The sequence below is a fragment of the Pinus tabuliformis genome, chromosome 2_2, assembly GCF_031772625.1.
Source record: "Pinus tabuliformis cultivar Carrire ecotype Pingquan chromosome 2_2, CPIR1, whole genome shotgun sequence".
NCBI lineage: Eukaryota > Viridiplantae > Streptophyta > Pinopsida > Pinales > Pinaceae > Pinus > Pinus tabuliformis.
The window spans coordinates 1,058,850,139-1,058,867,004 of NC_142300.1; positions in this window are offsets into that span (position 1 = coordinate 1,058,850,139).

A 16,866-nucleotide genomic window follows, 5' to 3' on the forward strand; every position below is an offset into this window, starting at 1 on the left:
GTATGATTGTTAGTTAGTCAGTGTGCTTAGCTTAGTGAGTGAGTTTTTCGTCGTTATTCTGGCTTATCTTGGTTTTTCTCTTGATATTGTAGATGTCGACGCCTCTCCAAACATACATTGGATTTGCTGATGGTGCTTGTCGTAGTACACGGAATATCTCTTCCGCAGCTTGGGTTATCTATTCACCCTCTGACGAGTTAGTTTCTATGCATGGGGTAAGCCTCGGTCAAACAACGAACAACATTGCAGAATATAGTGCAGTGGTTGAATTATTATCCGAATCTATTTCCTTTGGAATTCGACGTTTGATAGTGAGGTTAGATTCTGAACTTGTTGTATTACAACTTAATAGAGTTTATGCCATTAGAAATCCTGTGTTATTAAGGTTGTTTTTGAGAGTGCGTCTCTTGGAACGTGAATTTGATTACATTGAATATCAGCATATTCCAAGGTCCTTAAATACATTAGCAGATGCAATTGCTTCTCGAGTGTTGGACAGACATTTACGATAATCATGCAAGTAAATTTAAAAACATTTCATCATACATGTTAAACAAGATGAGCCGGTAATAGTGATATATATATAGATAGGAGTGTGTCAAAAAATATACATCGTCTTCGATCATAGGTTGAAAAACACCTTATGATCGGCAAAAATGATAGAGTACAAAAAGTCAAAAATGTCACATGTGTCTACAAAGTGACTAGCCAATCACTGGTGGTGCTCCCTGTACGACACCACTTCATGAGCTACCTTGTGCAAAAATCTCCTAAACGGTCCAGGGACCGCGACTACATAGCGCTGAAGTCTGATAGGAATATCATCCATAGTAGTCTCGGGTATATCCGCCGTCAGACGCTGTAGATCATGCTCCAACTCAGCTAGTACCTCTGCAGCCGCCGCGTCCTGTGGGGCCGGTACCGGTGCAACTGGATGTCTCCTCTCAAAAGGCCGGAGGTTGGCTGGACGCTGTGGACCAACATCTGCATTTTGAAAATTTTACTGTCAGTTTTGAGACGATATATATAAAAAACAAAAAAAATACATAATTTGAAAACTCGTGAAAAATAGAATACCTCTGTCATCCCATTGTTCTCCCTGTGGAAGAACCATGTCCGGATCACCTCGAAAATCTACTCCGGCATACGGAAAGTCCTGAATCACAAACACCTGGTCCTCTAACCAGTGAAAATAACTGTCAGTGAATCGAACAACTGCCGCACCCTTGTCCGGATGCCGAGCCATTACCGCAACCCATCGGACCAGCTTTGGCTCCTGAGGACCCGAAATATCAACAGTGAGATGCTGAGGGATCAGCATCGGAATTCTCTCTAGGGCAAAGCTCACGACTATAGGCCCGTATCCAAAGGTCTTTAGTCTCCCGGTCTTTGCCCTGGTCAGTTGAGCTTTCAAGTTAGCCGACACCGCATCACACCAGTTGAAGATGGTGCCTTGGAGACAGTCAATTGCCATCCGAAATTGAGACCCAGTAGCAATATGTAAAGTGGCTGAGCCACAAATCCTGGTCACAGTGAAAGCTAAGACCATGAGTTCAGGCCGAGAGACATATTTGATCTCTATGCCTTTCGCATGGTGTCGATCAGGTAGGCACCAATCTGCTCGGAGACTATCAAGGGATTGGCCACCCGGCCTAGTCCCAACCAGATTGAGTTGCTCACCTCTATTCGGCAAGCCAGTGAGAAAGTAAATATCAGCGGGCTCTATCTCGAGTTGTTGCCCGCCGATATAAAAGCATTGCTCTTGAACATTCCATCTCTCGACCAGCCACTCCAAGAATCTTACCTGAGCTCTCATGCCAGGTATGGCCCAGTATTTGTATAATCCACATCCTCTTAGGGCATCGAGGGAAGGTTGATGATTGATTGCAGCTTCATCAACCTCCTCATGCTCTCTTTCTCTCCAATCCAGCATGATAAGTGCCCTACACATGAACAAACAGGCATTAAAATAAATTTTGGGTAATTTCAATGGTTAATTTGGGAGCTTGGGGTTTCAAAATCCGCGTTTTGCGGAGGACGCACCCCGCGTTTGGCGCACAGTGCGCCGGGACGCAGGTGGCCTGAAGGTAACCTGCGTCCCCCGACCTTTTCCCTGTGTAGGAAAAAGTCGGGGGACGCAAGCCAGCCTTTAGGAAACCTGCGTCCCCCGCAGAGCGGTTTTCAAAACCCAAAACCCCCCAAAAATAAAAAATGAAACCTAAAATAAAATTCTAAACGGATGAAATTGACAAGGAGGATGTTGTGAAATACCTGGAAGAGACGGCGTTCGATTCTAACGGTCGGATTTTCCGCAGCGACCACGGGAAGTTTCTTGTCAAAAGCTCCTTTTTCAACCTCAACAGTCAAACGGTAAAAATGACATGGTAAAAAGTCTTTTTATAGGTTTTTTAGATGAATTTGTTCATTTTTCACCATGGAAAGATGTTTTTCAATGAATTTTTGCCTATCTTAAACAGGTATGAGTAATGTGTCGCTTTTGTGCAGGACAAAGGGACTTAGAGGGAAAATTGTCATTTTTTCACAAACAAAATATCAGAGTCATCTTTTAAGCCCTTTTCTGACTCCTAAAACATGAAAAGATTGCCGAGCGTTTCTTTTACACTCGCTAAAACGGAATTAAAAGACGGTCCCCTTATAGCTCTTTTCTGACCGTAAAATCAGGAAAAGATTGCCGTGTTTTTGTCGTTTCAAACTCGATACGGAAATAAAACGACGTGTCCTTGATCGCTTTTTACTTTTCAGGTCAGTGACACTAATTATGAAAGTACTCCTTGGTCGCAAGATCAAGCGGTTCCCCCAGGTATTATTTTATACTTTTTCGGGCTTGAGGGACACAAATTTACGAAAAAGTTCAACTTGGAGTTTTCTTAAGTTTTTCAGACTCTCTAAAATTGAAAAACGCCGAGTTTCTCCTATACTGGGCTCGTTAAACATTTCATAGTAAAGGACCTGTTCAATTACAAACAGGAACGAACCACTCCTTCCTAGGGTTCGAATCAAAACTGGGTTGGACTCATCCGAAGGATGAGCTTATAATCAAGCATATGTTATCCTCCTCAAGCTTGTTAAAAATAAAGAGGTACTTGCCAGAAATGGTGGGGGAAAAGAGAGAAGAATGAGCCTATTTGTTACCTTTTGTCTCAGAAGAAACTTTATTACCACTCTTGGACACAACACTTTTCATTCACCTGGGTTGGGAAATCCTTTACCTCACAGTTGATCAAACCACTTTTGAAAGTCTTCAACCGGGTTTCGGGGATTAACTTTGAGTTATTTAGCACCAAACCATCTGTCGTGTCGTTATGTGTTCAAGAGGTCTGCAAGCAAAACTTTCATCTGCAAAATACTTGTCATCCATTTGACCATCCCTGAGTCAGTCCTTACAGCAACATTTCTCCAACTTAAACAATGATTTCGTGTTGTGGGCTTCCCTGCAACGGGTCACTTTCTATCGACATCAGCACATTATCTAGAGAGATGACTTAGAAATCGTCAGTGCCTTGAAGTCTGCATGCATCAATGGCAGGTTTCTCGCCTTTGACATCAGTTTACATCATTGACTTTCGATCGAAGGATTCCGTGAAATGTTCGACATCAACTCATTCATTCACATCTCATGGATTGTACTGGGTACTTTGAGAACCATTGACATTACTGGTGGTCTCTCTCACGCTTGTTAACAGTTTACATCATCGACTGGTAATCAAGTGGTTTCTACCATGTTCGACATCGACTCATTTATTCGCATGGCTAGAATCGTACCAATTCGAGAAGTAGGAATGAAGACCCTGGATCAAATCCTTTCTATCCAGGCTGCGAGGAGTTTTGTATTCATTATCTAAGTAGACTAACCATAAACAGATGGCTGCGCCCATACTGTGTCTACAAAAGTCTATGATTATGATGTACTGCAAAATCATTTCTGTATCAGAGCAGTTAGTCAGTTAGTTAAAGTTTTAATCTGAGTATGGGAATGCCTACCTCAGTGATGATATAATCTTATACATGTATTTTGTGTTGAAAATTGCAGGTTCTGACCAGGTTCTCCACGAGATAATCCTCGAAATGATAAAGCACTTCACCCTTCCTAGATAATACAAAACCCTAATCTATTCCAGGCTTCGCACTTTAGGGGGCAATCTGTTACACTAAAAAATGTCACCATGGCTATTTACAGTTGGTATGGCTCTATCAATAGTCATGCTACCCTCTTAAGCAAGTCTTATGCCTCTACTATCCATGTCAAACTCCAAGAAAGAGAGAAAGTCTTTATAAATATGTTTATCTCTGGGTACGCAGGTTCTCTCAAACCTTGCCTGCGGGTACGCACCTATTGTTCATAAGGTCTGCGTCCAAGGACGCTCTGTATCTAAAGGGGCAGGTGCGTCCCTCTGAAAAGGTTAAAATGCGCAAGTTTTATCTTCAAAAACTTACTTGTGGTCATTTCTAGAGCATTCTAGAAGGTTGTTTGACGTGTATTGAGCGCCTCCAGATGGTTCATGCACTCCTACCAAAGAGGAACTTATCCCATCAATAAGGGAGTGATCCCATCCAAAGAGGGGACTATCCCATTGATGGTGGACCTGATTAACTTCCTCTTGAGCACTATAAATACAGGCATTGGGCCAGAAGGAGGGAGGTTGAAAGCTATACATTTCTAAGGGTAAATGCTGCAGGAATTAGGACTCCCATTTAGAAGCTTGTGAGGAGAGATTGTCATCTTTACTTGTTCTATTTGGAAGTGGGTGAGCTTTGTCAAAGTAGAGGAAGACTCTCGTGGACCCTGGAAGGAGCTTGCACAACACCAAGGCTCAGGTTGTAATGGTTCCTTTTGATTACCTTTAATGCAAATTGGTCCATTCTTCTCAATAACTTGTTGTTTATGGGTTATTTCATGTACTCCTTGGTCTATATGTTGAATATGCTTTGTTTTATGTTATAATCAGGTGCTATTTAATTAGATATCATTTTTGGGATTCAACTGCGTTAAGTAAGTCATTCAAACGTATGACCATTTCCATGAGAGGTAGTCGTAACTGACTAATTTCTCATGATTTTTGAATAGTTCACTTAGCACTCATTGCATCGGGTGATGCTCACAGGGGTGAAGAAGTGGGATTGAAACTACCTCTCATGGAAATGGTCATACGTTTGAATCCCACTTCTTCACCCCTGTGAGCATCACCCGATGCAATGAGTGCTAAGTAAACTATTCAAAAATCATGAGAAATTAGTCAGTTACGACTACCTCTCATGGAAATGGTCATACGTTTGAATGACTTACTTAACGCAGTTGAATCCCAAAAATGATATCTAATATAATGCACTGCGTAAATCCCCCATACTTAAATTCAAAAAGAGTCAAGGGATCTCTACTTGAATGGTTCATGAGGCACAATACTTGCTAAGGTTTTGAAAATGGGGTAGCAAGCTAAGTGGGCTTGATTGTGGGAAAAACTCCACAGTTAAGCGCACTTGAGCAAGAGGAGTTCTGGGATGGGTGACCTCGTGGGAAGTCCTGGTTACCGGGTGCAAGCCCCGGAAGTGATGATTGATGCTATGTGATTCGCTCTCCACATTTCACTAGTTTCAATCCCACTTCTTCACCCATGTGAGCATCACCCGATGCAATGAGTGCTAAGTGAACTATTCAAAAATCATGAGAAATTAGTCAGTTACGACTACCTCTCATGGAAATGGTCATACGTTTGAATGACTTACTTAACGCAGTTGAATCCCAAAAATGATATCTAATATAATGCACTGCGTAAATCCCCCATACTTAAATTCAAAAAGAGTCAAGGGATCTCTACTTGAATGGTTCATGAGGCACAATACTTGCTAAGGTTTTGCAAATGGGGTAGCAAGCTAAGTGGGCTTGATTGTGGGAAAAACTCCACAGTTAAGCGCGCTTGAGCCAGAGGAGTTCTGGGATGGGTGACCTCTTGGGAAGTCCTGGTTACCGGGTGCAAGCCTCGGAAGTGATGATTGATGCTATGTGATTCGTTCTCCACATTTCACTAGTTTCAATCCCACTTCTTCACCCCTGTGAGCATCACCCGATGCAATGAGTGCTAAGTGAACTATTCAAAAATCATGAGAAATTAGTCAGTTATGACTACCTCTCATGGAAATGGTCATACGTTTGAATGACTTACTTAACGCAGTTGAATCCCAAAAATGATATCTAATATAATGCACTGCGTAAATCCCCCATACTTAAATTCAAAAAGAGTCAAGGGATCTCTACTTGAATGGTTCATGAGGCACAATACTTGCTAAGGTTTTGCAAATGGGGTAGCAAGCTAAGTGGGCTTGGTTGTGGGAAAAACTCCACAGTTAAGCGCGCTTGAGCCAGAGGAGTTCTGGGATGGGTGACCTCCTGGGAAGTCCTGGTTACCGGGTGCAAGCCCCGGAAGTGATGATTGATGCTATGTGATTCGTTCTCCACATTTCACTAGTTTCAATCCCACTTCTTCACCCCTGTGAGCATCACCCGATGCAATGAGTGCTAAGTGAACTATTCAAAAATCATGAGAAATTAGTCAGTTACGACTACCTCTCATGGAAATGGTCATACGTTTGAATGACTTACTTAACGCAGTTGAATCCCAAAAATGATATCTAATATAATGCACTGCATAAATCCCCCATGCTATTTAATTGTTTGACTGCTGGTGATTGCAGGTTTTGGAGAAAAGGAGGAGCTCATCCAGATCAACAAAGCTTGGACTTCTACAACAGCGTTTGGACAAAGGTAAGAACGAAACACTTGATTTCTCATATCATAATGTATGTTTAGAGAAGGATAGCTCCTGTTTGTTTTGTTTGTCATTAGAATGTCTTAGACTTCTAGGAAGGTCAGTTGTGTCCGCACCCTTGACTGATTCCGTGTGACACTATGCCACCTACATATCAGACAAGATTCATGAGCAATTGATGAATTTAAGGAGAGATAGGATGTTCAGATACACCTCCTACATTTACCATTTGATCTTGTACCATCAACATGAGAAGTTTCACTTTTCAATCAAAAGAATGGATGCCCAAGGCAATCCCAGATCAGTGGTCTACTGGTCATCTGTCTTCCACATTAGACCTGAGTCTCCATACACTTACTGTGAATTCATGGATCTGTTCATCCATCCAACTATGGCAATGCTGATGAGCTCACCTCCTCCGAGACTCACTGATGACATGCAGAGAATTCTTCAGCTGCCCAAAGCTTATAGCATTGGGGATTGGTACTTCTACCAAAACCACACTGTCATCGAGATATATGGGTGTGATCTACCTCCTTTCAAATTACCCAAGTATGTGCCTATGAGGCTATTTGCCCTAGAGTACTTTAGGCAATTTGGCAGAGTTGATGTGCTTCATTTTTCAGGAAAAGGCAAAAAGGCACAGTTAAAGGTCAAAAGCCAACTTGGCCATTTTATCTATAATGAGAGGGAGCAAGGATGGAGGGAAGCAGAGAGAATGCTTGAGGCCCTTGGCCTGCAAACCAGTTTCATATGGGTACCCTATGACCCTAATCATTTCATATCCATGAGGAGGCTCAAATATAAGTTATCTGCCTATGATCACCATAGCATCCCTCACATTGAAAAATATGCAAACCAAGACAAATGGAGGAGAAGGACCTTAGAAGAGCCCTTGTCACAAGAAGAGCTGAACAAGAGGGCACTAAGGAATCTAAAGAAGTTGGCTGACCTTGAGCTTTGTTCACAGGTATTCACACTTCCAAGCACACAAACGGGAGCAGCTGAATCCTCCTCAACTGCCAAGCAGCAAACTACCAAGGCCACTGAGAATATATCCAGCAGAGGCAAAGAAAAGGAAATGGAGACAGAGCAGACACATCAAGAGAAGGAGCAGTCACCTCCAGTGACTCAAGAGCAGACAGATAAAGAAGAGCAGTAGCAGGCAGAGCAACAACAGCAACAAGATCTGCAGCAAGAAGAAGGGCAACATGACAGACAGCAGCCCTTACAGCAGGAGAGAGTAATTGATACTCCAACTTCCACTGAGCAACAGGCTCAGAACATAGTGCCTCCTAGGCCAGAAGTCACCACCGATGCCTCGGTCCTCCAAACTCCTCAAAAGGAGGACTTAAGCAGAAAAAGGGATAGAGAAACTCCCCTCACTTCATCTATCAACCAGGGAGAAAAGAGACAAAGATTAAATGATTTTTCAGAGGAGGACATAGCAATAAGACAGGCATTGGGCATGGGCCCACCCAGCAGAGAAGCTTCAGCAAGTTCCTTCCAGCAGGAACAGGACAGGACTATGGGAGGGGAGGTCAGCTCCTCCAGCCAGCAAAAAGAAGGACAAGTAAGCATCAAACAGCAATTCATAGACATCAAAAGGAGGAATGAGCCTATCAAAATACAACTGTACAATCATCTGCTAAACATGGCTCCTACTAATCAGCAGAGACTTATGTCTGCCTTTGATGTAGGTGAAGGCAAAATGATTATGAGCCATTTTTTGCCCACAACACTGCAGCCCCAATCCGCCTCAGATTACCTCAGGACCAACCTGGAGGTCATGGCCAAAGACATACACCCAATGGACAAAATTGAACTGCACAAACAAACTGGTGAGATGGTGTATGCCTCATTAGCAGATGAAACATTGGAAAATTATAAGCTAAAGAGCAGCCTCAATGCCACAGCCTCTCAACTGGAATTGGAGAAGGTATCATCCCAGGCAAAGGACAACAGAATAAGGTCCCTGGAAGACATAATCATTGAAATTGGGCATGATCCCAAAGATATTTCAGGGATACAGGAAATCTTGAAGTTAAGGGATGCTGACATGGCTGCCATGAGAAAGAAAATCAAGATCCCAGCTACCATTCACCCTCAGACAGATGAGGTAGCCCAACAAAGGCATGAGAAGGACACCACAGATTTGTTGATCTCCATTTATAAACAGCTGGTTCAAGCACAAGAGAAGTTGGGAGAATCAGAGGCTGCAAAGGCAGCATTACAGGCATCTCTGAAACAAAGAGAAGAAGGGCAGACTTCTCAGCCTCCTCCTCAGATCATCAATCTTGAGGAAACTGCTCCTATCACTGCCCCTCCTCCTCAACAGACCGAACAAACAGCAACATCTACTTCAGCAGCGCCAACAACTACAGAGCAGGCCCAAAGCCTAGATATGCAAAAGCTGAAGAACGAAATCCAAGTCCTGGAAGCTCAAATGTTGGAGCTCAATTCAGCCAAAGAATCTTTGGCTAAAATCAATGATAGATATGATAAATCCAAACAAACTGTGGCAGAGAAGGACAGGGAGGTGAAAGCCCTCAAAAACAAAATAAAAGAGCTAGAGAATGAGCTCAAGTTAGATAAAGTGGTGGCCGAACTGAAAATAGTGCTATGGGCTAACATTGGTCAATCTATCAATGAGCAGTGGCCATATATTGAAACTATCCATGAGCAACTAGAGCTCATCCCAAAGGCACAGAGGGAGATTCACAGATCAAGAGCTCAATTGAGCAATATGCCTGAAGTGGCCACTAGAATGATCAATGTACTTAACCACAGAACAAGTTCTCAGTTAGCTGCCATGGGAATTACAAACAGAACTGACACTATCCAAATGGTCAAAAGGGTTCTCACACTGAGAAACTTTGTGCAGACCTTGGAGAGAAGAACCCAGGATATGCAGACTGAGGTGAACAAGTTTTTAGAAAAGTTTCAAGTGTTAGAAAGCAGAGGACTCCCTGGCTTACTGAACAGCGCAGGGAGATTGTTCACACATGACCAGTATGCTAAAAGGGTCAATACATTTGCCACTAGCCAGATCAGTGATAAGCCCAGCACCTCAGAGGAAACAGGGCCAGCCACAGGACAGTCTCTTTACAACAGAGTCGAGAATCTGTTTTTTATAATGAATGAGATCAATCACCTGTTTGGGGTGGCTCCCAATTTCTTCAAGTACACAGAGGCAGAGGAGACAATGGATGCTATTCTCAGGCATCAACTCCCTACGCAAGAATGGTGGACAAACGCAATACAGAAGATTTTGTAAACAGGGATTCACTTAACAATTTTGTTTCTTAAAAATATCAGTTGTCATGCAAAGCAAAGTTTAACAAAATCAGCATGCACGACGGATTAAAGCTGAGCCAACTCAGCAGATGGATCGGCCAACAAAGCAGAAATAGAAGACTACAGGTGGCAAGGCCGAGAAAATACAGCGTAGCAAGAAATAAAGACGCATTATTTAGCGTTAAAGCAAAACGGCTCAACCGACTCAATGACCTCCAAAGGTCAAATTACCCTCTGACAGACATAAAGAGCATTTATGCTGCATTCAAAGTTGCAATAACTTCTTTTCCTACTTTCTGTACGCATTTATGAAGATATTTTCTCTCTCAGATGACTCAATACCTGAGATATTTTGTATAAGCATTGCTATAAAGTCCCCTTCGCCTGAGCTTGCAAGGGTTGTTGTTGATTTCTCCTAAAGAAATTCTTATGCTGTAATCCTTTCAAAAGTTTAATAAAGAAAGTGATGGAATTTCTCGGATTTCTAAAGTGTTGAATGCGTTCTGGTGTCTGTTGATAACTGCTGGATTCCTGTGTATTTCACCATACAATAAGTCTCTGTAACTCTCTCTGTCAATTAGTTGTTTTGTTAAAATCCATATATGTTATCTGATTTTCAATACTAAGCAACAAGGAAAAAGAATAACTTTCAGGATTTATTCACTGAGTACCCTGAGTTCAATCTGTGTTGTTTATGAATGTTTTCTTCAGCTGTAATCTAGATAAGTGTAATTCTTAATAGCTGCACTTTCAGAATACACCTTTCATAGTGGCCTTTGTCACAGGAATTCAAGTTTTGCTCCTGTGCAGTGTGTTCACCTTCACCTCACCAACTTAATAGAAAATTCTTAATTGCTTTCTGTTGATTGACATACATCACCATTTAAGCTAATTTTGTTTGTCTAAAATACACAATAGGCCCTGCAGTTTGAACACCACCAATCCAGCGTATCAAATCATTTCACAACTCCAGACTCCATTGCCCAATGGTATTTCACTATCTAAACACTATATCATAAGACCTGAAAGAAATCCTTCAACCAAAACATAAACCAAAACCTGAGCATAATAGCTAGCCTAAAAACACCATCATAACAGAGACAAATCATAAAGAGAGAGCCCTCTCTGATCACAGTTTGGCTAGAAACTGTGATCCAAAGATTGGTTAGTGGTTACCCCGGCCGTATTCCCTTGGGAGTCATAGGGAACAACCTGGGTGTTAACATAATTGGCGACTCCACTGGGGAGTGCTTGAGATTTTTTACTATATATCTTCCATATAGCTACTATCAAGCCTGAAATAAGTCAAGAGGCCTTTAATCTGTTTCTGTATCACATTAGCAGTTTTAGGGAGGAGCTTGTTTTGGGAATCTTCATCTTAGCTCTGAGAATATATAACCATTCCAAAAATCTTCATCCAGTCCCTTCGGATATAAAAATTTCCCACAAAATCCTAAAAAACAGTTAGAAACTGGCTCCTAAGAAAAATCCTCGGCATACTAGGGCAAATCCTGACCCAAATCCACCCACCATTGTTGATAATCCAAATACAATCCCAAGAAACATTAGAAGGCAGCAAAAGCAGGAGCAGCCTGCTGATTTGACTTCAGAGCCAGATCATCCTAGCCTTATACCTACTCCATGCAAGGTCCTTTTCAGGTCTACCCCTAGTTCCCCTAGTTCACCATCCACATCTCAAAGTCCCCCTCTCACATCTTCATCCACTACACATATCCCCTTGAACCACACTTTAGGTTCAGCTTCACCTGTTACCCCTGTGGTACCCACTGTTCCTATTATCCCAGCAGCACCTATTAATACACCCAACCCTCCAAATATGGCAAATAGATATGCACCCTTGCAGCTACCTGCTAATCCTGCAGCTTTACCCCAGGATTACCAAACCAAAATCTCATATTTTGACTCCACTGGCCCTTACTCTGCTATTCAACATGCTAAGAGGATGCAAGATCACTTTGAAAACTATGAGATAGATGATGACAGTGTGAGGATGAGAATTTTTGTCCAAAGCCTGACAGGTGATGTTAGAACCTGGTTCAGGTCAATTGCTGCAAATACTATCACGACCCCTGATGAGCTTTATCAGGCCTTTACTACCAGATGGGAGAAGAAGAAAGATCCCCTGCACATACTTGGTGAATATGAAACAATCAAGAGAGGTCCTCAAGAGACCGTTCTGGAGTATTGTTCTAGATTCAACAATGTGTACAATGCAATACCACAAAACCTAAGACCTCCTCCTGATTTGGCCTTGTACAAGTTCCCTGATGGATTTGATTCTGACATGGCATATCAGTTGAACGAAAGAGAACCTGAAACCCTTGAAGACGCCCAGAAGGCTGCTATCACAGTAGAAGCAAACCTGATTGCCAAAAGAAACAGGGCAAGGTTAGAAAAGAGAAGCATATACAAAGAAGAACCCACAGCCTTTGATCAAAAGCTCGATGCCATACTCAATAGCATGAAAAGATTGGGTGATAGGGTGGAGTCAGTTGAAAGAAAAGCATCATGGGAAGCACCACAAAATAATCCTCCTAGGAATCCAAATTTTAGGAGAAATCCAAACCCGAATGTTGGCAGGGCCAACCCTGATCCAGATATAAGACCCCCTTTCCAAGAAAATTATGCTGAAACCTCCACTTCAGCCGAGCCCAATGAAGATCCTGAGATTAATTTAATAGGGCTGGATGGTGAAAGTCAAGTTTTCTTAACACAAGAAGATCATGAGGATGAGGAAATCAAACTATTCCACACTAAATCAGGGGAATCCTTTGACGTTAAACAAGGCTATGACACTGCTGTTTATGAAGTCCATAAACAGTACAAGCTAAGGAGCAGAACTGTGAATGTCAACCAGCTTGAAAAGAAAAAGGATAATCAGCAGCCTGAAAGAGTTATAGTCACACAACCTAGTGACAAACTAAATTCACCTACAGAAGAAGTGATTGTTGAAGAAATCACTGAGCCACTGTCCTTAAGACAGCAGTCTCTGGACACTTCATCTTCTCATCCTAATTTAAATGTTACTCCTCAAGAGATGAGTAAAAAGGATAAATCTCAAAGTCAAGATAAAAATCTAGAAGGAGACTTAATGAACAAGGAAAGAACTGTCACCTATAACCCCAAGACCCAATCTGAGAAACCTTTTGATCTTGAAACAGAAATTGGCAAAATAAAAATAGCTATTCCTCTCTTGGAATTAGCCAAGCATGACAGCTATAAATTGCAAATCAAAAGGTCCCTTCAACTCACTAGCAACAAAGATGATGTCAATGTACTGGATGACACCCCAGAACTCCTGTTTGGCCCAGAAGTGGATGGAAAAACAGTAGTCACAGGGGTACTGCCTTTTTATGTCAGTTTACATGTTCATGACAAAATACTACATAATGCAATGTTTGACTCAGGTGCCTCTCACAATCTTATGCCAAAAGCAGTCATGGAGAGATTGAATTTAGACATAACAAGACCATACAAGGATCTGTTTTCCTTTGACTCCAGCCAAGTCAAGTGTCTAGGTCTCATAAAAGACTTATGTGTCTCTCTAGTTCAATACCCAAACAAGACAATCCTAATGGATGTGGTAGTTGCTGATATCCCACCCAAGTATGGAATGCTGTTATCAAGATCATGGGGAGCCAAACTCCAAGGTTCCCTACAATTAGACATGTCATATGCCACCATTTCTGTGTTTGGGCAACCAAAAAGACTGTATAGAGAAACACTAATGAAGTACATGGTCAGCAGCGAAGAAAAACCTCAAAATTTTCCTATATATGCTGTCCATTCAGACATAGACTCATACATTCTCTTCAATGATACAACCACTCCCTCAAAAGGTGAAGTTGAAACCAAGATATTCATAGAGGAGGAAGATGCAAATGAGAGTAGTATCACTCATGAAACAACAGTCAATCAAACATTTGATAGTGCTGCTGCCTTAATTGTCAAGAACATCCAATTAAATGATGAGACTGTCCTAGAAGACAAGCTAGAGAAAAAACCACAATTGCTACTTACATTACCAGCCCATGAACAGATCATAAAACCTCCTCCCCAACAAGATATTCTATGGTTCCTTGAATTTGATGGCTCGGTCAACAAATTAGGGGTAGGAGCTGGAGTTTGGGTACACAATAAAGAAAATAGTCATGCAGAAGGCAGAGCCTATAGATTGAATTTCAGATGTACTAATAACATGGCAGAATATGAAGCTCTTTTACTAGGACTCAAGTTGGCAAAATTCTTACAAGCTGCCAGGGTTTCAATCATGGGAGATTCAGATTTAGTTATCCAACAAGTGAAAGGAAACTTTATCACCAATGACAAAAGACTAAGGACTTATAGGTCTGTTGTTGCTGAGATACTAAACTTTTTCTCTGAATTCCAAATTACGAAAATTCCCAGAACCCAAAATCTACATGCTCATAGTTTAGCCACCTTTGCAAGTACCTGCAAGTTTCCCTTTGAGTCCCACCATTGTTTCACAGCTGAAGTAAAACACAGACCCTCTATTCCAAACAACATCAATGATTGGCAAGTATTTGAGGATGACAAGCAAATAAACCAGTTTTTAACTCTGCAGCAAGAATTTGCAGGATTAAATATTGACAATGAGACAGCAAGTCAATCACAAATACTTGAGACAGCAAGTCAATCACAAATACTTGATGGAGCAAGTCCATCACAAATACAGTTTCAACAGACTGCTCAGCCAATATCACCTAGGACTGCAAAGCAAATGCTGAATCCAACTATTTTCAATATAGAAAACATCCAGCAAATTCAACAAGTTGACTGGGAAGAGGGAGTGTCCAATGCTGAAACTGAAATCATTGAGCTAAAAGACAATTTTTTACCAACAGGCCTAACCCCACTAGAAGACATTTTTGATTCAAATGATATTCCCAGAAAACCAAAAATGCAGCCCCTGAATGCAGCCATTGAAGAGTGCAACATAGGTACAATTGACAAACCCAAGATAATTAAATTATCTGCTTCCTTACCTCCTGACCAAAAGCCAAAATACATTGACCTCTTCAAAGAGTTCCAGGATGTTTTTGCATGGAGCTATGAGGACCTAAAGTCCTATGACACCTCTGTAATCCAACACACCATCCCTCTCAAACCTGATCAAAAGCCCTTTAAACAAAAACTGAGGAGAATCAATCCTATGCTTCTCCCAGCAATGGAACAAGAGGTACATAAAATGTTCAAAGCAGGCATCATACCACCAATCAGATTCTCTGAATGGATTTCCAACTTAGTCCCTACAAGAAAGAAGACTGGTGAGATCAGGCTGTGTGTGGACTTAAGGAATCTAAACCAAGTATCCTTAAAGGACAACTACCCCTTACCCAAGATGGATCACATTCTTCAAAGGGTGGTGGGAGCCTCAAGGATCTCATTACTGGATGGATTTTCAGGTTTTAACCAGATCTTAGTTCACCCTAATGATCAGGACAAAACAACATTTACAACCCCATGGGGAACTTTCAAATATGTAAAGATGCCTTTTGGATTGAAGAATGCAGGGGCAACATTTCAAAGAGCAATGGATATTGCCTTTGCCAAGGAAATTCATGACTTTTTAGTCATTTATCTAGATGACCTAACGCCTTTCTCAAAATCAGACCAAGAACACATAAAACATTTAAGACAGATCTTCCTAAAATGCAGAAAATATGGAATCTCCTTGAATCCTAAGAAGTCCCTCTTTGGTTTAGAAGAAGGCAAGCTCTTAGGACACATCATCTCAAAAGATGGCATTAGAATTGACCCAGATAGGATACAAGCTATCCTGCAAATGTCTCACCTAAGGAATGTCAAAGAATTACAAGGATTCTTGGGAAAAATCAATTTCTTGAGAAGGTTTATCCCAAACCTAGCAGAGCTAACCAGATTATTAAATAACATGCTGAAAAGGGATTCAAAAGTGAAGTGGACTGTTGAAGCCAATCAAGCATTTGAAGGTATAAAATTGGCCCTTACCCAGACCCTAGTCTTGACCAATCCTCAGTTTGACAGAGAATTTATCATTTTCTCTTTTGCTTCCCAACATACTATTGCTGCTGTTTTATTACAAAAGGATGACCAAGGAAATGAGAAGCTAATTTCTTTCTTTAGCAAAGCTCTCAGAGATGCACCTTTGAAGTATCAAATCATGGAAAAACAAGCTTATGCTTTAGTCAAAGCAATCAAAGACTTTAGGATTTATATCCTTTATTCCCATGTCAAAGCATATGTGCCAAGTCCTATTGTCAAAGACATTCTCACCCAAGAAAATTTAGAAGGCAGAAGAGGAAAATGGATTGCCAGCATCTTGGAATTTGACATTGAGATAAAACCTACAAAACTAATAAAAGGGCAAGGCTTGGCCAAATTAATGACAGAAACAAATTTTCAAGCCTTAGACATCAATCAGCTGGACAGTGAAACAGAGCTGGCGACTCCAAAGATCAATGTAGCCTTTGAACAATCCCCCTGGTACTCTGATATCTGTTATGTGTTACAAAACCTGTGTGCTCCCCCAGGACTGTCCAAAACTAAGTGTAGGTTCCTAAAAATGAAAACATCAAGATTTTGTGTGATGGATGGCAATTTACTTTGGAAAAACCATGAAGGGATATTGTTGCACTGTTTAATTGAAAATGAAACTAACAATATCATGCAAGAGTTTCATGCAGGAGACTGTGGTGGACACTTGTACTGGAAGTCCACTGTGGATAAAATACTAAGGGCTGGATACTACTGGCCCACCATGTTC